This window comes from Chinchilla lanigera, unplaced genomic scaffold (genome assembly GCF_000276665.1).
Source record: "Chinchilla lanigera isolate Chin_1 unplaced genomic scaffold, ChiLan1.0 scaffold00015, whole genome shotgun sequence".
Classification (NCBI taxonomy): Eukaryota; Metazoa; Chordata; class Mammalia; order Rodentia; family Chinchillidae; genus Chinchilla; species Chinchilla lanigera.
In genome coordinates this window covers 206,346-214,143 of record NW_004955416.1, presented here as the reverse complement: position 1 = coordinate 214,143, position 7,798 = coordinate 206,346, and the positions used below count along the sequence as shown (strand labels likewise).

Here is a 7,798-nt window from a genome sequence, read left to right as displayed (position 1 = left end):
TCACTGAGAGAGAGCTTGGGGAAATAACACCTTTTAAAATAGTATCAGGAAATATGGAATACCTAGGAATCAGTCTAATTAATGAAGGAAATAAAAGACTTTTATATTGACAACAATGGTACTCTGAAAAAGGAGAATGAAGAGAACATCAGAAAATGGAAAGATATCCCTTGCTCTTGGGTAGGAAGAACCAATATAGTGAAAATGGCCACACTTCCAAAATTGTTATACATATTTAATGTAATTCAAATCAAAATTCCAACAGCATATTTCACAGAAATAGTGAAAACAATCATGAAATTCATCTGGAAGTAGAAGTAGACTTACAATAGCAAAAGCAATTCTGGGCAACAAAGACAAGGTAGGGGTCATCACAATCCCTGACTTGAAGTTATACTACAAAGCTACTATGATAAAAACAGCATGGTATTGGCAAAAAAAAAAAAAAAAAAAAAACAGACCCAAGCATTAATGGAACAGATTAGAAGATGCAGAAACAATTCCAGACCTACTCAGTCACCTTATCTTTGACAAAGGGCCCAAACATCTTCACTAGCAGAAAGTGGTGCTGGGAAAATTGGCTTTCCACATGCCGAAAATTAAGACTAGAGCCATATCTTTCACCATGCACTAAACTAAAATTAAAATGGATCAAAGATCTAAATATTAAAATAGAAACAGTAAGTACGCTGGAATAGGGAATAGGTAGAAACCCTGATCACATAGGAACTATCACAAAGAATCAACAACTGGGATCTTGATTTCATCTTATTAAAAAGCTTTTGCACAGCAAAAGAACCAACCAACAGAGTGAATGCACAGAGTTGGAGAAAATTTTTGCCAGTTTTTCCTCGAAGGATTACTATCTAGATTATATAAAAAACTCAAAAAGAAATCAACCCCCTCAAATATAAAGACCTAGGGTTGGACGTGGTGGCACATGCCTGTAATCCTTGCACTCGGGAGGCTGAGGCAGGAGGATTGTTGTGAGTTCAAGACCAGCTTGGGCTACAAAGTGAGCTCAAGGCCAATCTGAACTGCATAGTGAGACCCTGTCTCAAAAAAGACAAAAACAAAACAAAACAAAACAAAAAGAAATAAAGATCCAGTCTAAAAATGGCCATCTGAAATTAACAGAGACTTCTCAGATGAAGTAGAAATGGCAAATAAATATGAAAAAATGTTCAACATCACTGGTCATTGACAGATGCCAATTAAAACAATACTTAAAGCTGGGTGTGGTGGTGCACATCTGTAATCCCAGCACTTGGGGAGGCTGAAGCAGGAGGATTGTTGCAAGTTTGAGACCATCCTGGGCTACAAAGTGAGCTCAAGGCCAGCCTGAATTGCATAGCGAGATCCTGTCTCAAAAAAAAAAAAAAAAAAGTTTAAGATTCCATCTCAGACTAGAAAGAAGGGCTATTATCAAGAAATTAACCAATAACAAATGTTTGTGGGGTTGTTGGGAAAAAGGACCCCTTCTCCATTGTTAGTGAGAGCATATACTTGTGCAACCACCATGGAAATAAGTGTCGACATTTTCAGTACTGGAAATCGAACTCAGGACCTTGCACTCACCAAGCAGGTGCTTATGCCACTGAGCCATATCCCCAGCCCAAGTGTGGACATTTTCAAAAAACTAATACTAGAGATTCCATTTGACTCAGGTATTCCCTTTCTTGTTATCTTCCCAAAAGAATGAAAAACATCATACCATAGTGATATATGCACACCCATGTTTACAGCAGCACAGTTTGTAATAGTCAAGTCTTGGAAACAGTCCAAATACCCATCAACTGATGAATGGATAAAGATGATGTGAAGGTTTTTGTTTGTTTTTATACAGTGGAAGACTACTTTGCCGTAGAGACAGATAAGCTTGAGAATTTTCTAGCTTAATGGATGCACCTTAAGACCATATTCTTTTTTCTTTTTTATCTTTTTAAGACAGGGTCTCACTATGCAGTTCGGGCTGACCTTGAGCTCACTTTGTAGCCCAGGCTGGTCTTGAACTCACAACGATCCTCCCGCCTCAGTCTCCCAAGTGCTGGGATTACAGGCGTGTGCCACCATGTCCGGCCAAGACCATATTCTTAAGTGAAATAAACTGACACACATATTTATATATCACCTTATTTCTCTGGTGTGAGAAAACAAAAGTGTAAATAAGGACCAAAATGTATAATAGATATCAGTGCTGTAGGCCGCTGAGTTAGAAATATAGCACTCAGATAAGTGCTCTCTATGCCCTGGAAAAAGCCAGTATGAAAGACAAGATACCTTGCAACTATGGGAGGGACAGTCACTCCCACTGTAGGCCAGACCTCAAGACAAAAGATGAAACAAATGCTGCGTCCACATACTTCCCTAGGGGTGGACATCAGGGACTGATATTTTAAATAGGTATCCACCGCCTTGAAAAAGCCAGGAAGAGTCACTAACTCAATCCCCTACAGGAAGATCCCCTGTTCTGTATTCATGTCCACTTGCTACCTGACTTGCTTCCCAATTTGATCCCAATTTAATCAATTGTACATGAACAGTTATACTTGTAATCTTATTGGTTGACTTATAGTTTTGTCCCACCTCATGTCCACCTTGTTTTCCACCTTGGACCCACGTTGCCTCATGATTTTGCTCTAAAAAAAAAATCCCCAGAAAAGACAGGTTCCTTGCCAACCCACTCAGGCTCCCTTCTGTCCCTCTCTTGGACATAAGCTTGGACAGAAGCTTCTTTCCCTCAATAAATACATTCTGCTCTTAATCTCTGTTGTTCCTAAAATTCATTCTTTGATTTTAGAGAACATGAACTCACCCCAGATATGAAGCAATTTGGGAGTTTCTTTCCTCTATATCATTAGGAAATGGGAAGAAAATCTCAAATGAGAAGAGGAACAAGGGAAGGGGAGTGGGAAAAAAGAAGGGACAAGAAAAAAAGCAACAATGGAAATAAAACTTATGTAAATAAAGAGGGGAAGAGGGGTTGAAGGGAGCGGGATGGGAAAATAATGAAGCAAGATACATCATGTAGAGTTCAAATTCTTTACAATGAATGTTATTATGTACATCTAAAATGTACCAATTAAAGAAGTTTGGAGAAAACTTTTGGAGAAAACACATTCTGGGTGCTTAAGATTGAGGTGCACTTTGTCTAGGGTTAAGGATAGCTGTGTGTTCTTGGAAAGATATTTTAACATAGGTGACCTAAGATGCTTTGCCTAAAAAGCTTGCTTATTTATTTATTTATTTATTTATCTATCTATCTGTCCACCATGCCAGGCTTACCTAAAATGTTTGGAAGTCTTTGAATCTTTCTTCATGTTAATAACAGGTTGCTTCCCTTTACTTTATCAACTAAATTAATTTATGGATTTACAGCATCTTCAAGGGATTTTGGTGTGATGCACTTAGAAGGAAGAACGAAAAGAAAAAGAAAACACAAAACAAGCAAACTGGCTGGGTGTGGTAGCATATGTGTGGTAGTCCAGCACTGGGGAGGCTGAGGCAGGAAGATCCTTCAAGTTCCAAGGCAGCCTGAACTACATAAGAAGATCCTGTACCAAAGCACAAACAAAAACTGGGCTAGGTGGTGCATGCCGGTAATCCCAGCACTCGGGAGGCTGAGGCAGGAGGATTACTCCAAATTTGAGATCAGCCTGGGCTACAAAGTGACCTCAAGTCCAGCCTGAACTGCATAGTGAGATCCTTTCTCAAAAAGGCAAAAAAAAAATCACAAACAAACAAGCCCAAAGAGTAAACACATGGAGTAGAGAAATGAATAACCTTGCGAAACTTTGTATCCTGAAGTTGCAGACTTCTCAAAAATACAACTTTGTTTATTTATTTATTTCTTTTAAAGTACAAGTTTAAAATTACAATTTTCCTTGTCTCCTTTCTTCTGATTTTTATTTCCTCTATCCTACTGATGTAGGGAAAAGAAACTCCTAACCTGCTAGATGTCCGAAACACTGAGTTCAGTGTTCTCTAAAACTGAGGACTGAATTCTATGAACAAAGGAGGTTAAGGGTAGGAAGAATTTACTGAAAAAACAAGAAGTTGCCTGAGAGCGACAGAAGGAAACCTGGAAAGGCGGTTGACTGCCAACCCTGCTTCTCAAGGGTGTTTAATTGAGCACAGCCCCGAGGTGAGTTTGGTTCAGGGTGGGACAGAACTACAATCAATAAGATTACAAATATAGTCACTTAGGTAATATTGATTAAATGGCGATCAGATTGGAAAGCAAGTCACACACACACACACACACACACACACACACACAGACAGATAAGGACTTTCCTGGAAGGGTGGGTTAAGGAGGTTTGTCCTCCACCCCAAGGTGACTGATGCCTACCTAGAATATCAGTCACTGCTGTTCATCCCTAGGGGAAGTATTCAAGAAAAGCCCTTCATCTTTTCTTGAATCCTTCAGTGGATGCGCCTCCTGCCACAGTTGTCTTCTGCATTGACTTCTTCAGGGCTCAGCCCTGTCTGACTGTTTATAATATTTCTAAATAACTTAGCTGTCTATAATACTACTTCACTATCCCAGAGAGGGTCTGGCTGCTTTGCATTTCTAAGCTTCAGATTCTATTTTACTGGGCTTCCCTGATTATGTCAGGCCCATCCAGGATGCTACCCTCCCTTGGGTAACTCAAAGTGAACTAACTAGGACCTTCATCACTTACATGCAATCCATTCCCCTGTGCCAGGTCCTGTATCTTCTTCATGGGAGTGCTATCCCCTCATGTTTGCCACATTCTGTAAGCAGCATGTCCCAGGCTCTGCCTGAACTCAAGGGGCATGGATTATGTCAATCCTCAGTGATCTAGGAAGTATGATATAGGACCTGCAAACAATATAAGGGAAGTATTATAACTCCCAACCTGCTAGATGTCAGATATGCTGAGTTCATGTCCTCTAAAATTGAAGAATGAATTCTAGGAACAACAGAAGTTAAAGAGCAGGAAGTATTTATTCAGAGAATAAAGCTTCTGTCTAAGAGGGATGGAAGGAGTCCGGAGTGAGTGGCTGGGAACACCACTTCTGAAGGAGTTTTATAGACCAGAACCATGAGGTAAGGTGGGACTAAGGTGGGAGAAAGCTACAAGTATAGTCACTTACGTAGCATTGATCAAATAGGAAATTTGCCAGGTGTGGTAGCACACGCCTGTAATCCCAGCACTCGGGAGGCTGAGGCAGGAGGATAGTTTCGAGTTCAAGACCAGCCTGGGCTACAAAGTGAGCTCAAGGCCAGTCTGAACTGCATAGTGAGACCCTGTCTCAAAAAACTAAAAATAAATACATAAATAAGGAAACCACAGGGTGGGTGTGAGGTGGGACAGAACTATGGTCAGTCAATAAAATTACAACAAGAATAGTAGCTTAGGTAATATTGACTAAATGGGGAAGCAAATTGTGCAGCAAGCATACCTGGAAAGAACTTTCCTGGAAGGAACGGGCCAGGGCGGTTTTGCCCTCCCCTCCAGGTGACTGATGCCTATTGAGAATATCAATCCTCCTGTTTATCCCCAGGGTAAGTATGTAGGTGTAGTCATTTCTCTATGTCTTGAAGCCTGCCAATGTCCTCCAGCTACAGCTGTGCTATGTTTTTATCTTCTGTACCACTCTCTGGAGGGCCCAGCCCTGTCCGACTGCCCACATTTCTAAATAATTTAGCTATCCATAATACTGGGAATCACAGAGCCACTGTTGGGTGAGCCTAGGTCAGTCTGACTCAGGGTTCTAGGTGAGGATTGTTCTATTGTGGAGTAAAAATAAAACTGTTCTCCCGTTCTCAGCTTATTGTTTCAGCATTCATGCTGACTAGTCCATGAGCTAAGCAAAACGCAGCAGGTATGCAAACACTTAAAGTGTAACAAATGGAGCAATTAAGCTGACCATAACAACTCCAGGGAGACTTTCCTTTTTCTTTTGTATTGGGGATTGAACTATAGGCCTTCACACTGAGCTATATCCTCAGTCTCCCTTTTCAATTTTTTTTGAGATGTGTCTCGCTAGATTCCAAAATTGTCAGCTGGGCATGGTGGTGCACGCCTGTAACCCCAGCACTCATTCAGGAGGCTGAGGCAGGAGGATCTTTGTGAGTTCAAGACCAGCCTGGGCTACAAAGTGAGCTCAAGGCCAGCCTGAGCTGCATAGCGAGACCCTGTCTCAAAAGGACAAAAAACAAAACAAAATGAAGTTGTCCAAGCTGGGCTTCAGTTTGTGATGCTCCCAGAGTACTGGGATTATAGATTCGCACTAGCACATCTGGACTGAGTTAGATCTTCATTTGTTTTTTGAGATATTCTCACTATGTAGTTCAGGCTGTCCTTAAACTCATTTTTTTTTTTTTTTTGTCTTTTTGAGACAGGGTCTCACTATGCAGTTTAGGCTGGCCTTGAGCTCACTTTGTAGTCCAGGCTGGTCTTGAACTCACAATGATCTGCCTACCTCAGCCTCCCTAGTGCTGGGATTACAGGCATGCACCACCATGCCCAGCACCTTAAGCTCTTATGTAGCCCAGGCTGGCCTCTAACTCATGGCAATCCTCCTGCCTCAGCCTCTTGAGTGCTGGGAGTACTGGGGGTGCACCACCATGCCCAGTAATCATGTTTCTTTCAATCCAGCCCTGGGAGAGCCTAGGCAAGATCACTTAAATTGAAACTAGTGGATAGAGGCTGGGCACAGTGGTGCATGTCTGTAATCCCAGCATCGGGAGGCTGAGGCAGGAGGATTGCTGTGAGTTTGAGACCAGTGTGGGCTACACAGTGGGCTCAAGGCCAGCCTGAACTGCATAGTGAGACCCTGTCTCAAAAAGACAAAAAAAAAAAAAAAAAAAAAAAAAAAAAAAGAAAAAGAAAGTAGCAGAGAACAGTTATGCCCCATGAGGCTGACCTGTCTATAGCACACCAACGACAAAAAAGCAATAATGGCACGGAGTCTGGCAGGCAGCAGTGCTCAGCGTAGAGCTATACTGCACTACTGTCAGGCTAGACCACGAGTAGCCACCAACACCACCAGGACAGGCAGGATCGAAGCAAACAGTGATATCCTTATTTCAGGCTGGTTGCAACCTGGGCCAAGGGCAAGAAAGCCACTGGCCCCGAACTAACGCAGGGGCCCTACTTTATAGACTATTATAGGTATGGGAGGGGGAAATTCCACTGAGGAAGGTGGAAAATTTAAGTTTCTCAGGGGCGATTGGTGGGTCTGGTGCCTCTAGGGGAGGGAAGTGCAAGAGGACATCAGCATGTTGCTGAGAGACAGCGTGGCATTCTGTTGACTTATAAGGATTCCTGTAAGCCTGAGAACTAGGAGCCATCCTGGTTCTGGGAGCCATCCTGATTAACAGATTTACTTTAGTCTCTGGAGCTGAGTGAGGGGCTTTCTGTTTGAATAGAGTGGTTGTCTGTTGGAGTTTTTCTCTTCAAGTTGGGCAGGGTACAATGTGAGGGACCTCCAGCGCACGGGGAGCCTCGGGCGGGGAGCGCCGGTCTTCGGACAGGTGGCTCACTCCCGGCCTTGTAGTTCCCTGGAAGGAGGGCTTCCGGCACACAGGGAGCTGCAGGTGGGGAGCGCCGGTCTTCCGGCTGGCTAGCTTCCTGCCTCGTAGGCCCCCGGAGGGAGGGCCCCCAGCGCATGGGGAGCCATGCTGCGGCGAGCACTGTTGCGCGCCGGCCCTTAGGCCGGCCGCCACCACTCAATTGAGATCTATCGTGACACAGAGAAACAATGACACAATTGGCCCACCATGCACCGACTGCAGTTGCCCACCCACAGATGTATGTGAATCATT

At 43.1% G+C, this 7,798-nt stretch overlaps 1 pseudogene; it reads right to left on the bottom strand.

Annotated features, from left to right (window-relative positions):
- LOC102030630 overlaps positions 1 to 7,798 on the bottom strand; it is a 12,373-nt pseudogene that overhangs the window by 1,868 nt on the left and 2,707 nt on the right.